General features: G+C 44.3%; 1 pseudogene; it reads left to right on the top strand.

Moving 5' to 3' along the window:
- Positions 1 to 854: 854 nt before the first annotated feature.
- Positions 855 to 2,057, top strand: LOC110297194 (annotated as a pseudogene).
- The last annotated feature ends 13,978 nt before the right edge of the window (positions 2,058 to 16,035 follow it).

Raw genomic sequence — 16,035 nt, 5'->3', positions numbered from 1 at the left:
TGCATACATGTGAAAGTTTATTCATGCACATGTGTGCCTGCATGTGTTTATGTGCATCATGTGTATGCAGGTTTCTGAGGAAGCCAGAAGAGGACCCTGGATCCTCTGGCACTGGAATACCAGGTAGCTGTGAGCTGCCTAAGGTGGGCGCTGGGAGCTGAACCCAGGTCCTCTGTAAGAGCAAGAGCCATGCTTAACTGTGGAGCCACCTTTCCAGTCCCACCTTCAGTGTTTTAAGAGATAATTTCAAAGGTGAAGCTAAGCAAAGAAATATTTCTGATGGTCTGAAACATCATACTTAGCGACTTGTTTTACAAATGATTTTGTAACCTTTTTCCTTAATATTTTCTCATTTTTGTCCACAAGAATTTAATTGAGATGCAATTAAAATATAATTAAGAGGCTGGGAAGATGGCTCAGTGGGATGGGTTAAGTGCTCATTGTACAAATGTGAGGACTCGCATTTGAATATTGGAAGCTCACATAAAGACCAGTCGTCGTCGTCGTCGTTGTCATTTTCATCATCGTCGTTATCTGTAGTCCAGTGCTGCAGGGAGAGGAACGAGACAGGGATCCTAGGGGGCTAGTGGCCAGTCAATCTAGCTAAGATGGTGAGCTCCAAGTCCCTGTCTCCAAACACAAGGTGGAAGGTTATTGAAGAAGACACTGAACATCAACCTCTGGCCTCCACTGTGCAAGCATACATAGGTGAGCTTACCTATATACACATATGTACACATATGCAGACACCACCAACACACAAAAACACAATTCCAGAGGTGCCAGCTGGCCTGTGGACCGTGAGAGCAACATCAGTGGTGGCATCGTCCTCTGCCCCCTTCCCCAGGGGCAGGATGTCGGGACTCAGCCACTTAGGACTGCCGAAACCTACTCAGCCTGCAGAACAAGGACAAGATCATGACCCTGTGTGACGCTGTCACCAACAGCCAAGATGCTATTCGTGCAATATGAGTGTATAGCCAAAATGTAGAAGAACTTCTGAGGTGCAAAAAAGTCCACTGAGGAGTCATATTTAAGTATTTGGCAACACAAGGGGTGGCTGTATCTCCAACTACTGAAAAACACAATTTTATTCAGTATGTAAAAGGTTACTTGGAAGAACAGTCACCAAAAAACAGAGGAGACAGCAGAGCCAGTTACAAAGCTGGAGGACTCGAAGCTCTCTGAGCAGCAGGCAAAGCACGATAATGATAATGAAGCTGAAAATGTTGATTTTTGTCGCTTAGGAGAAGAATTCTGTCACTGGTTTTTTTGAACTTCTTAATTCTCAGAATCCTTTTCTGGGACCATCTCAGGATGAATGGGGACCACAGCACTTCTAGCATGATGTCCAGCTTAGGTTTTATTTTAACGCCTCAGAACAAAACATTGACAGACTACCATGGAGCAGAAATTGTGAGCCCTCACTTACTGTCATTAGTGAAAGAGGAATTTCTTTTTCCCAGTACCAACCTTGATTCTCAAGGACTAAAATGTGCGTCTTCTCCTCATAGATCACTTATGGTTGGCGTTGCAGGGACTGCCCACTGAGGAAATTCTCATTTGGGTGTATTTTAACATTTTTTTTTACTTATCCGTAGATCTTTTGTGGAAAATACTTGGAAAACCAAATTTATCCACCTGAGAATCGTTGGAGGAAGATCCCTTGCTCCTGGATCATCATGGAAACCATCTGTAACATTTGAACAGAGTGATCTGGAGGCCTTTTATAATGTAATACCTTTGTATAATAGCCTTGAAGTAAGACATAAGGCAGATATTGGATAGTGGGACTGGAGACCAGGTTTTACATAGTGGAGATGAGGCATTGTTGAGCAAAAGAGAAATGAATTTGCCTAACCCTCTCTAGCATTCAGCACTGTACCTCAGCCTGAAGAAGCTGCAGAAACACAACACTGACCACTCTAAGCCACTGCAGATGTGAGAGTTGGCCTATTTTAGCCAAAATACCTTTTTGGACTACAGACTAATGTGAATACTTGCCTATTTCTACCTGAGTTACAGCAAATGTTCTGAGAACTTATTCCAGTCCACCAAATAAATCCCACTTTAGATGTTGTAGAAAAACAAAATAAAACACAATTCCAGTATGAATTCCTGCCTGAATATACTACAAAGTACTTAGTCCTTACTTCATAGATCTCTTGGCTGTTTACTGAATAGTTAACAGGTAGCACTTGGGATCGTCTTTATGAATGACTCGTATTTCTGTCTCAGGACCTTCCAAGTGTAGGGATTACCCATGTGTACCACCATTCCTAGCTAAGAACAACTTTTGAAAGAAAGTTACCTGTTCTGTACAGAGGCAGTTGTTTGACCTGAGTGACAGATATTTATGAAGTACAAGGCACTGGTGGGCAAATCATTAAATGTGTTCTTGCCTTAAGTAGTTTGGAGTCTAGGTGTGGAATAAGAGCTTCAGTCTCTCTCTCTCTCTCTCATACACACACACACACACACACACACACACACACACACACAGAGAGAGAGAGAGAGAGAGAGAGAGAGAGAGAGAGAGAGAGAGAGAGAGAGAGAGAACAATGTTTTTCTTTTGAGTACTGTCCCTGCTGAGAGACCTGCTTTGTAGTACCCGATCTTCTAGACCAAGAACTTAGTGTTCTCTGAGCAACCTTGAGGAAGCTGTTGCCCCTAGAACTCAGGAGTCTCATCTTTAAATGAGGTCACTGGGTGGACTAGGTCACTTTGAGTGACACCACTCATGACCTTTAAATAGCTGAAACGTCCTGGGGGGAAGCATGAATGAGCACTTTCCTTTTTTAGGTATCTAATTATGTTTCACAATCTGGGACAACTTCAGGAACTGCAGAAGGCATTAGGAACTCAGGGTCCACTTCTGTCCTGGGACTCCAGGATGGCACTTTTGTACAAAGTTGATGATGATGAAGTGAAGTTTACAGCAAGATGTGCTGAGAAAGAACTCTGTCTCATGCATAGCCCAGGCTAGCCTGGAACTCACTCGGTAGCCAAGACTGGGCTCGAACTCCTGATCCCTCCTCTTCCAAGTGCTAGGATTACAGGTGTTTGACACCATTCCTGGCTCTGGGGAAGAGTTTTTTTTTGTTTTGTTTTTTGTTTTTTGTTTTTTGTTTTTTGTTTTTGTTTTTGTTTTTGTTTTTTTGTTTTGTTTTTTGTGAAGAACAATTTCTTTGGGATTACAAGTGAGTAGTGCTGCTGACAATATTACTGCCAATAGCTCTGTATGCAGCACCTCCAAACCCATCCATGCATTATTAAAACCCTGTAAGGATTTTCATCCCTGTTTTACCGATGGAGAACTTGAAACTCAAATAGGAGAGAGATGTAAGCTCCCTAATGGGTGATGCCCAGGGAAAACAAGGCCGTGGCCAAAAGTTCAAAGAAAAACAAGATAAAACAGTTCCTGCCTTTTTAAGTGTAGAGGCCGAGGTCAAGAAGGGTCATTGCGATAGTAAGAGCTTTCCTATTAGGTGCTGTTTTGAATTCAGTTCAGTTATTATTGGGTGACTCCGAGTATGTGTGTGTGTGTGCGCGCGCGCGCGAGAGAGAGAGCAGTAGCACATGGGTGGAGTCAGAAGCTAACTTTTACAGTGTTGCTTTTTTGCTTCCATGGTAGAGGCCAGAGCCTTAACTCAGGGTGTCTGACTGGGATGGCAAGAGCTCCCTATCCCTTCCAAGCCACCTCTGTGATACAGGAGCTCAGCTTTAACGTGACAGCCCCTTTAGGCCCTCTCCTCTGCTCTCCCTTATTCTTGTTGACATTGTCTAGAGGTACAACAATAGCTTCCTTTTCTCTACTGATTAAAAAAAAAAAATCAAAGACAGGAAAAGTTTAAAAGTCAAGCAGAGCCAAAAAGTATTTAAATGGGACAATTTTATTCAAGTTTAAAAGAAAAGCCTCAGGGCAGGCAAGATGTAAATCTCAACAGATGCACAGAGGAAGAGAATGGAGAAAAGATGGGGAGGAGGGGAGCCATGCCCATTGAGCTAAGCCAACTTGGAAGTCAACCACACGGTGTCCAAACAGTCACATGGTGGGAAAGGAGGTGGAGAAATAATATGGAAGCCCAAAGTATGAAATGACCATGAAAGATACCTGGCCAGGTCTCAAAAGAGACAGAATAAAACAAAAGGAAAAGTGGTACTTCTCTGCGTTAGGTGAGCAGGTTCAGCAGAACCTCATGGCAGCTTGCAGGAGCTCTGCTACTCGACAAGAATTCTGGGAAGGAAAAGCACATATTCTCACGAAAGCGATGACTATTCTGCTTATCTCTTTAGCATGGTTTAAGGTGAGCCCCTTCCTGAGAGGTGGTGCCTTAACTACTAACACTCCAACTAGATTAACTTGTTTATGTTTTTGATAATTTAGAACGGTAGGTCTCCATCCAGGTCAGAGCTGTTTTCTTCTTGACCAGAAGGAACCAGTTTCCCCATAATGGGCTTTTACTGCTCCTGTGCTACTATGATGCCAAAATATTTTTTTTTCCTTCAGACATAAACTCAGATCTTGTCCCATAAGGACACAATTAGTCATATACAGCATCGACTCATAAAAGAGTGGAGAAAGCTAGTAGTTCGGAACAGTGGGCACACCTTACCATTGAAACACATTCTAAAACTGCTGTTTAGAATCCTCAGACAACTCCTAGATCTTCGTCCCTCACATATATTGGATTATTGCACAGGAATCTGTCCTTGTGTGGGCAGCAAGGGCAAGGTCAGTGCAAACGGCCAGATAGCAGTGAAGAATTCTTAGAACTCACCGTCCTTTGCCCAGTCTCTCCTAACAAAACCAACGCCAAGGTGATGCTGAGATCCAGGTGCTTTCTCTAAGCATGTATCCTCATAGTAGCCTGGGAATCACCAGCCACGGCCCATAGGTGAAATCAACGAGGCCCAGAGAGGTCAAGTAACCCCCTCAAGGTCACAAAATGATAATCGATAAAAATGGGATTTGAGTCTCGTCTATGTCATTCCCACATGCACATGTTTAAGGACTAAAGCTTAACCATTGGCAGCCCTAACCAATTGGTGTTCAAGTCTGAGAGACTGGACACGAATCTACAGTATGTAGGTTAAAGAGACAATTAATAGCCAGGGGCAGAGAAATGAGATGGATTCAATGGGAAGAGGGACAAATAAGGAGATTCAGTGACCTTCAAGTCTATTTGGGTCCACATTCGAGGTTTACGTTTAAATCAGTTGTTCTCAGCCTTCCTAATGCTGTGACCCTTTGATGCAGTTCCTCACGTTGTGGTGACCATAAAATTGCTTCGTTGCTGCTTCATAACTGTAATTTTGTTACTGCTGTGAATTGTAAATATCTGATATACAGGAGATCTGACATGCAGCCCCCCTAAAGTGGTTGCCACCCACAGGTTGAAAACCACTGGTTTAAATACAGAACAAGAGTTTACACAGCCGTCTCTTCTCTGGTATTTCCCGAAAGATGATCGGATAAATTGTTAAAACACGTGGCATCTTTCCCCAGGAGACAAGTTCTTCTTCTGTCCGGCATTACGGCTTCCACCTTTCCTTTCCTCCAGCGTGGGATTCCTGGAGGAAATTTAATTCTTTTTGGTCCATTGTTTCAATAGTCTGGTAGTTCAAGGGAGAAGCACAAGTGTCTGTCGTTGCAACATCTCTTCTGATCACGATGAAGCCTTTCACTACAAGCCTCTTTTCTAAATTTACCCGTCTGAATGGCTTGTATTCTTGAATAAGCTACATCTTTCAACTCCCAACTCTAGCCCCAAGCAGCATGTGGCTAGTTTGCCACCAGCCTGTAAGAGATTCTTGGAGGCGTGTCTGTTTCTAAGAGAGGGTGCTGGGTGCTAGAACCCTCTGCCTCATTATATAAAGCCTCCTTTTCTCTCTCTCTCTTTTTTTAAAGATTTATTTATTGGTTTTATGTATATGATGTACAGATGGTTGTGAGCCTTCATGTGGTTGGTGGGAATTGTATTTAGTTCCTCTGCTCACTCCAGTCAACCCCGCTCGCTCTGACCCAAAGATTTATTTTATTATTATAAATAAGTACACTGTAGCTGTCTTCAGACAGCACCAGAATAGGGCATCAGATCTCATTACAGGTGGTTGTGAGCCACCATGTGGTTGCTGGGATTTGAACTCAGGACCTAAGGAAAAGCAGTCAGTGCTCTTACCCGCTTAGCCATCTCACCAGCCCACCTCCTTTCCTCTTAATTGACCTCTTTCTAGTTTTCAGAACCAGGCTAACACTCCCACATATATAAAAATCAGAAGCAGAGATCCTTATATGAGAAAGAATATGCAACATATGTCTTTCTGAGCCCATGATACTTTGCTTAACACAGTTAAGACTTCCATCCATTTTCCTGCGAGGCTGGTTTTGTTTTTGTTTTTTGTTTGTTTTATTTTGTTTTATTTTCCCTTTCTTGTATGTATTCATAAGTCTTGTTTCACTGGCCTTTTCCTAACTTGTCCATGACTACTGTAACTACACACTGAGGTAGAGCAATCCTGCAGGGTCAGAAATGCAGTTGTGACTCTCTTGTTTGTATGCAAATCCCTGCTTGCTTCTGGTAACTGTGCTTCCTTTTCTGTGTGGGCTGCAGCCTGGGCAGTTTCTTCAGTTCCCTGGGCCACCACCCTGCCAGTATTGCCTCATTCCCTCCCCAGTCCTCCAGCAGCCTGACCCGGAGCAGGGTGGGGAAGCACCCAGCCCAAGCCAGCAGGCCAGCAACTGTCTGGGCAGTGACTCCAGCTTTGATTTTTCTTAAAGAAAAAAAAAAAAAAAGCTTCATTTTCTCCAAGAAGCTTTATCCCAGAGAAAGAGGGCGGGGCAGAGAGGAGGGAATACAACTCTGGGGTTTCAGCTGACCTTAGTACCCTGTGATTCTGGTTGCTGCCTGTAGTGAATCCCAGGCTTTACTTAGCTCCTCCACTACGTGGCTAGAGGACATGCCCCAGCTGTGCCATTTTAGGCAGTTTCCAGGTAGTGTTCTGTGTCTTCTGATGTTTAAGACCAGCTATGTGGGCCTGAGATGTCTTAGCAGGTGAAGGCTTACTACCAAGCTTGAGGGCCTAGGTTTTATCCCTGGCATCCATAAGATAGAAGGAAAGAACTGCTTGCCACAAATTGCCTTCTGACCTCCACACTTGAACTTTGATACATGTAGACGCACACACACACACACACACACACACACACATGATGGTTAGATAGATAGATAGATAGATAGATAGATAGATAGATAGATAGATAGATAGATGACAGACAGATAACTGTTATTTTCTAAAAGGTTATCATCTGTGGTGTCCAGGTGACTTGGATCTGAGACAGAAACTTCTGTATTAGACAGTAACAGGCAGGTGCATGTTGGGAACCTATGCATGGGTGAGCAACATTTTGAACATTTCTTTCTCTTTAGTTTCTTTGAAGGAACCCAAACATGCAAAGTCAATTGTGGATAATGTAAGCAGGTAAGGTGAGTCAGGGGAGAGAAAAAGTGGACAGGTCATGATCTGGGCTCACTAGCAAATTAGGTTGAATGGCAGTTAGTCCTTCGAGGAAGATTGAGCAAGACTGAGGTGACCTGGGGTTTCTCTACTCCTTGGAAATACAGGCAGCAAGGATAAGAGGGATGGTGACACCAAAGAAACTATTTAGCTGAAGAATCTGTTATAGAAGGGCCATGGGGAGGGAAAGGTAGATAAAGCCGGTCATGGGGTTGAAAATGTATGGGTCAGACATTGGAACTGGTTATTATCTTGGACTCAGTGGTTGTAGGTGAGTGTCTAAAAAAAATGATCATGGTAAAAGTGGACATTGACACATTGGAAGGAGTGGAGAAGCAGGAAAGAAAGCAGAGCCCAGAGATGGAGGGTTTCATCCATAACAGGTCTTAGGGAGAGGCCATCTCTAAGGAAGTGAAGCAGATGGAAAGAGGCCTACCAGTCACAGCAGAGAAAAGCCCGAGGTGGTAGATCCCTCGGGGATGTCCCCGGTGCTGCTCGGAAATCAACAGACTGATAAGCTTTCTCTTTAAGTCAAAATTTATTTATTTTTAATTAATTAGTGATGGAGTCTCATTAGCTCAGACTACCCAGAACTCAGTATGTAGTTGAAGATGACTTCAATGTTCTGGTCTACTTGTCTCAATCTCCTGAGTGCTGGAATTATGGACTTACACCATCATGTCCAGTTCATACCGTATTGGGCATGGGATCGAAGGTTTGGTTCTTACAACAGGTCTGTAAGCATGAGTATTCGCCTGGATTCTTCTTCTCACAGTGCACACTCATATCATTAGAACCCAGATTGGGGAACTGAACATAACCAGAACCCCAGCACCCTTCCCCCAGTGTTCTCCACTTCCCAAGATCTCACTATTTGACTCCTGACACTTGTGTTCACTTAAACATTTTTAATTACATTGATGTGGTAGTGGTGGTGGTGGTGGTGGTGATATGTGTGTGCACACTCATGGAACTCAGGGGACAGCTTACAGGAGTTGGTTCTCTCTATCACATGGTTCAAGAGATTGAATTCAGGTCTTAAGGTTTTAAGGTTTGATATCAATTGCCTTTATCCACTAAGACATCTTGCCCACCCATCTTTGATTACATTTGTCCATCGTGTAGTACACTGTAGAATTCACCCACCTTGTTGAATATCTTTGAGTCCATCCATTCCCCCCACCCCACCCAAGGCATGGCTTTTCTTGTTCATCCCAGATAGGATACCTACAGACCCAGGAAATGTCTCCATGGACAACCAATGAACTCACTGAGCTCACTTATAGGGACATAGGTAACTCAAAGATATCTACATCAGAAAAACTACCCATCCCACCATGGATGATAACATGGGAAAGCTGCATCACTGGACTTCCCCAACAACCTCCTGCCTTCCATAGCACCCTCCCCAAACACAAGCAAACAAAACAACTCCTGCAGCCAGGACAGAATTCTATGTAGTTGACAGTGGCAGGAGGGAACTGTGACTGGACCCTCAGTTGAAAGATTTAACCTTCTAGGAAGAAAAGATAGTAGGCTCGGTCTTGTGATCTGAGTGATCTCACTGGGTCTGAGTCAAGGCAGTAATGATTACATCATAACTGGAGAAGTCCACTACAGTTCCCAACACTCTATAATACCCCAGAGCATAAATGCGGCCCCGTTCACTTTTCTCTGACTACCAGATAAATCCACTGAGAACAGAGCTTCCCTGAGCACCCTTGTGCATGCATGTCCACAGTGCATGTCCTCAGTGCATGTCTCTTAAGTTTGCACTGGAGGGTAGACTTGTGGGTCATAGATCATGCACATACTTTCATGCTTTACGTGAAACTGCCAATGTGGGCATGGGTTTGGGAAACTAAGTTTTAAGTGGGGTTTGGTGGGTGAGCTGATGGCTGCAGCTCCCGATAGGAGAGAAACGAGCTCCCAGTTAGTATCAGGAAAAAGTTGCAGAAAGTCTCTCTTGCTTTGGAGACACAGCTCAAGGTCACTTTCATCGTTGAGCAGTTTATTGGAGCTGTCAGAAAGGGGACCACACCCCGTTCCAGCAGAGGACTGCCAACAGCCATTTTAGGTTTCCTTGACTCAATGAGCAAACTCCTAGGCCAAGTTTCTGTGTCCTCCCTGCCCCCTTTCTCAAATATGTGCAAAAAGAATTTTTAAAAAATTGTTTTCCTGAAAATTTGGACTTTTCCCTGGGTTGATGACGTGTTCTACTGTGTGAATCCATTTCTCAAAGTTACATTTCTCACAGAAAGTCATGTAATTATTATCATTTTGCCTTTTGGAAAACTCGTGATGGGGGAGGGGCAGGGAGATCAGACAGTTCCTGCTACAGCTAGGTGATGGCTGATGGCTGGTGGCTTGCCCCCGCACATGTCTGGGGTGAATGACATACTGGCCAGTGCAGAGCAACTCTGGAAAGAGCCGGGTGCAGGGGAAGCTTCTGCCAGCAGACCAAAAAAGGAGTCTGCCGTCTTTTTTTTTTTTTTTTTTGTATCTTAAAAAACAAAGCTGTGCTCTGTACAGCTGAATACTTATGTAGCCCAGATGTTACTGTGAGCCCCCCACCCCCACCCCATAGGAGCTATATAAAATTAACTCAGAGTCTACTAATTCCAAGGTTTACAAGATCAAGCTTCCTTCTGAGTTCCCTCGTAATGCTCAGAGGACTCACATGATCAAAGCTATGCTGTCATCTAAAGTCACCTGCTGTAGGTCTAGAGACTAGCTTTCACAGGGAGTTTATTAGAAATGTGGGTTCTGGCCCTGGAGAGATGACTCTACGGTCGAGAGTCCTTTCTGCTCTTGCAGAGGACCTTAGTTTAGTTCCCAGCACCCATATCGGGTGGCTCACAACTATGTGTAATTCCAGCTCCCAGGGAATCTATGCTGTCTCTGGACTCCTACTGAGACCTGCACACACATGTAAACACTCACATGTAGACACAAACAAACAATTAAACTTAAATAAGAAAAAGAAAAAGAAATATGGACTCTTAGCCAGGAGTAATCCCAGGAGAGTCAGGAGAGCCAGGCAGGAAGATAAGTTCAAGGTCATCTTTAGCTACATAGTAAGTTGAAGACAACCTGAGCTACATGAAGCCCTGTCTCAAAAGAGAAAAAGAAAGCGACTGAAAAGAGGGCTCAGTGGTCAGGAATACTTGTTGTCCTTCTAGACGACTCAAGTTTGGCTCCCAGAACATTCCGTGGCTCACAAGCATCTGTAACTCCTCTTCTAGGAGATCTGATGCCCTCTTCTCAACTCTGTGGGCACCAGGCATGCGCAGGGTGCACAAACATATATGTAAGTAAAACACACACATAAAAAAATATAAAAAGAAAAATATGAACTTCCAGTTCCCACCCAGAGTCTGTAGTTGTTGAATCAGAGTTTTCCAGTACCTAGGGAATCCCCACATGACTGTATGAAAGTTTCAGTTTGAGAATCACAGCTGCAAATCAAGAGATGTGTCTAACAGATCTAGATCCAACTTCTGGATGAATCATTTAACTGGTGATTTTGAGCATGTCTAACCAAACCTCAATTTTGTGTTTCTTCTATAGGATTAATAGATATACTTGGTTCTGTAGCAAATATAAGCTGCCAGTGGTGTGTGTGTGTGTGTGTGTATGTGTGTGTGTGTGATGTGTTATTCCATGCAAGACAGAGAGACAACCTCAGGTGTTACTCCTCAAGAGCAGTACATTTACCCCTTCGCATTCCCCCAATCAGTGTCTCTTATTGGTGTGGGTCTTGCTGATTCATTTAGACTGATTGGTCAATAAGTCCCAAGGATCTTCCTATCTCTGCACCCCACCCCTCCAGCACTGGGATTGCAAGCCAGAAACACCATGTCCATCTAGCAGAAGCTAAAGTTTGAGAGAGTTCATGATGCTGACATAGTCAGATTCTCGGAAGAAGGTTCCTCCTTGCCTTGGACTCACCTAGCTCCATAAGCTATGGAAGGGGCTCATCTTCCCACGTCATCAGGCATCTTATGGGAACAAATGTTTGGAAATAGCATGTAAGGGAGGTTCAGTTGTTTGTCTTTAGGAGGACATGTGCCAAATGGTTCCAAAGCTGGTGAATATGAGTGTGCAGAGCTGACCATATTTACTGACCATATCTCCACACCTACCCTCGAGTTGCTTGCCTGGGCATACTACACCATAACATGTATGGATGAAATCATTCTAGTCCTAGTATCACAATATAGATACACACAGCTTTATGTCACTTTTGTGTTTTTAGTGTAATATAGGGATGCAGGCATAGCCTGGTAATAGAGCACTTATATAGCATATGTGAGACCCTGAGTTTTATCCTCAGCATGATTAAGAAATAAAGTAAATGAAAAACTAAAACCAAAAGCACAAGTTCACCCACAGTAGTATGGAAAAAGGTAAAGCCTTGGAGAATGGCTTATTCTCTTGGCCCCAGCCACAGAAACCTGGTTTGAGCTAGGTGTATAAAAACTTCACAGTGTCCTAGAAGGTGTGTGTGTGTGTGTGTCGGGGGAGGGGTTGGTGGGAGCAGAGGGGTAGCTGGAACTTAGGAAAAGTCAAATCTCAGAGAGGGAGATAGTATGATACTTAGTTGTCGATTTGACTAGATTTGAAATCACCTAGGAGATTTACTGACTTTAAGATACTTCCAGAGAGGATTAACTGCGGTGGGACGACTGAATGGTGTGGAATGCCCTGAGTATGGGCAGTACCACTTCATGGGCTGGGGTCTAACCCTGAATGAAAAGGAATAGAGTTAAGCACCATTTCCTGTTCTTGGCTTCCTGGTCAGAAGCAGGAGAGGTCCCAGCTGGATGCTCTTACCACTATGAACTCCGCCATGCCCTCCATTCCATAATGGCCTGTGTGCAAGTTCACCCACAGTAGTATGGAAAAAGGTAAAGCCTTGGAGAATGGCTTATTCTCTTGGCCTCCACTCAAACTATGGGCTAGAGTCAATCTGTCTTTAGGTTGCTCCTGTCATGCTCAGGACCTTCTTATCTATCTCCTTCCCTCCTCCAACTTAAACACCTCTTAAAATGAAGAAGGGTCATGGTACAGATGCAGGAGCCATCAGCACAGTGTAGGGAAAGGAAGCTCAGCAATGAGGCGTCAGCAATGAGAAGTTTGGGGATTTTCGAGTGACAAACCCAAAGACTAACGTCTTATCATAGTCAGCAAGGGCGACAATGGGATAGATTGATCCTGACCCCTCTAGAGGATGAGCACTTTTGCATAAAGAATATGTAAGGACCAGAAATGCAGCTGCACCTTGGGAAGTCATCCCCTCCCTCCCTCCCTCCCTCCCTCCCTCCCTTCCTTCCTTCCTTCCTTCCTTCCTTCCTTCCTTCCTTCCTTCCTTCCTTCCTTCCTTCCTTCTTTCCTTCCCCTCCTCCTCCTGCTCTGTGAGATAAGTCCTTGCTATGACACAGGCTATCCTCCAACTCATGAACCTCTGTCTCAGCCTTCTCTGTGCTGAGATTATAGGTGTATACCACCACACTTGGTGTTGTATTCATTCTTTGGGCTAATATCAAATACTAAAGGCATTATTGAGAATAGCCCACTCTGTATTGGTTTCATATAAGTAATTTTAAGTTATGGTTACTGACTGTGTGCAAAGTTCCTTTTCCACATCTAGCAACGTGGTTGCAAGTTCAATGGGTTTCCTTGGTGAATTATCTGTCACCACTCACTCACTCTCTACATGTCTCAGAAATCCTGTCTTTAAGATGGGTCACCAAGTTATTTCTCTGCCCAGTTGTGGTCTGCCATGCTATCCAGGGTTTCTAGGCTCTGTGCTGCATGTGAGCTCCATGGGTGTCCAGTTCCAATGCAGTCTGACTGTGAGTCTCCGTGGGGCTGCGTCTACGTTTCTAAGAGCTCCTAGGGCTGTAGAAGCAGCTGGAGAAGGCAAACCTCCTTCATGTCTTCTGACCCTTAGCAGGACTTGTCACTTACTCGCCATTTGTCTTTGTTCTCTTTCTAGATTCACATTGTTATCTTTCCATTATCCTCATGGGCTGCCTACCTCAAACCATATTTTACTTAGCTGACTCAAATGTTAAGAATAAAGTTAGAATAGCAATAGTTTTCCAACAATGGTGCCAATAAATGAAGAAAAGAAAGGCTGGGAGAAGCTGGGACATGAAATGTAGACTTTAAAAAGGGATAGGCCATGCTGGTTCTAATGCTTATGTAGCTGAAGATGACCTTGAACTACTGATCTTTTTGCCTCTGTTTCTCAAGTGATGATATTACTGGCATATACTAGCATGCCAGCATGACCTATGTGACTTCCTGTGGAAAAAAAAAAAACAAAAGAGGAAAGAGGAGGGGGGAGAGGTAGAGAGGGAAAGAGAAAGAAAGAAGCAAAGAAAGCAAGCAAGGAAGGAAGAAGCAAAGGAGGGAGGGAGGGAGGGAGGGAGGGAAGGAGGGAAGGAAGGAAGGAAGGAAGGAAGGAAGGAAGGAAGGAAGGAAGGAAGGAAGGAAGAGGAGAGATTTAGAAATAGATATTAGGAAAGGTCAGTCAAATGTTTACCTCACAAGCATGAGGATCTGAGTTCAATTCCTAGGACCCACACAAAATGGTAGACATGTGGCGCATAATTCTAATCCCAGCTATGGGAAGATGAGAGGTGAAGACAGACAGATCCCTGGGAGATCCCTGTTAGCTAGACTAGTCTATTTGGTGAAATTCTAGGCCAACGAGATACCTTGTCTCAAACAAGTGTAAGGCACTTGAGAATTCTTGAAGAAACTTGAGGCACAGTGGAGGTCCTTTGACCTCCACATACCCATGTACACACATACATGCACATGGATATGTGTGGATATGTGCATATGCACACCTACAGCTCCCCCCGCCCCCCCCCACAGAGAGAGAGAGAGAGAGAGAGAGAGAGAGAGAGAGAGAGAGAGAGAGAATAGGCTTGATAATAGAGCTGGAAGATTCCAGGGATTCTATACACTTACAGAACTGAGAGGGTCCTTGTGGGACTGTGACTCATCGTATGGAATGAACGTCACATACTCCCTCATTGCCCTTCTCCAAACTTGTGGGCACAGCAAATTCTGACCAATGGCTTGTACATGGGGTTGAGGCCTAGGGAAAATGCTGAACTCATCAGAAGGTGGCTTCTTTAGCCACTGCACTGACTAAGAAAGCCACATGTCCTTGTGGTACAGGATAGGACAATAAGCCCTCTTCTATTTTGCTGAGTCACTGATCAAAAATTAAACAACTGTGTCTGGTTGCTGTAAGCATTTCTTACTGTAGCCAAAACTGCCTTATACTGACCAATGTTCTTTAGAGTGGGTGTCAGAAGGTGGCTCATAAATGCTATGCTAGACTCAAGACCAGCCTGCAGCAGTCCTCCCTTCTCATAGATATCAGCAGGCACCCTACTGAGAATGTTGTCTGTGAATCTAACAGCTACCCAGGTGCCAGGGTTTCTCCCCTGGGGAAATGAGTTTACAGAAGAAGGTGTTGGTGGCTATACATCCTGCCCCCACCTGCTTTCGTGTTTCCTACAAGGAAGCTCAAGAGCCTGCAGGCTTGTGCTGTGAAGCTATTCCTTCCTCAGAGAGTTCTAAGAAGAGATCAAGTCTCCCCTGTGGTTTCTTCAGGATGTTCTAGCATGGCTCAGAACTCTGCCATGCTGTCTGACTGTTCATGGCCTTAACACCTCCTCAAATAGACTCCTTACAAAAGTCTATCTCAGTGTTCACTTTGAAGCCTAGCACTGAGAAGCCTTTTCATCTGGGCACAGGAGTCAATTCTGTCTAAAGAGCTGCATACAGAAACAGAACCGCAAAGGAGCAGAGGCCCAGGGCCAGTGCTGAGCTCATCAAGGCAGTTAAGGATTTGCATAGCTCAAGAAGGACAAGAGAAAGACAGACCTGCCATTGAGAGGAAGCCTTGTGAAGGTACCAGGGGATAAGAAGGGAGCAAAAGTGAAAGAGCCCCAACTCAGAACAAAAGGACTGAACAACTGACCCACAGAGGGAACTCTGTTTAAGACGGTTAGATAGTGTGCTCTGTCTAGCTAGCATTTAACAGGGCACCGGCAGGGTTCAGCAACTCAGGAACATGCATTGAATGAATGAAGACAGAAATGTGGAGGGGTAGGGAGAGGGTCTGACATCTTCAATTGGATTCCTGTCTCTAGGCCCTGTTGAATTAAATTCCAGGGTCCCGAGAGGAAGTGCAGCTGCGAAAGCAGAAGCAACTTTAGGAATCTTCTAGAAGTCCAGGGGAGTGGTAGAGGGAGGGGTCCTGCTAGAGTGGGCCATTGAGCTGAGCTGTCTTGTTAAAGGGAGGAGGGGGTGGGGTGTATGGACCCGGGACCTCTCAATAGTGAATTAATTTTAACTCCTGGCACATTTCTGGAAGAGTCTGGTTTCCATTTTTTCTTCCCTAGAAATGAGTCTATTAAACTGATGGCTTAGGAACAAATGGGAATAAGGCAGATACGAGGAGTCTTCTGGATTTAAAAAATTTTT

The sequence above is a fragment of the Mus caroli genome, chromosome 7 (assembly GCF_900094665.2).
Source record: "Mus caroli chromosome 7, CAROLI_EIJ_v1.1, whole genome shotgun sequence".
NCBI classification, from domain to species: domain Eukaryota; kingdom Metazoa; phylum Chordata; class Mammalia; order Rodentia; family Muridae; genus Mus; species Mus caroli.
This window is presented reverse-complemented; position numbering and strand designations above follow the sequence as displayed.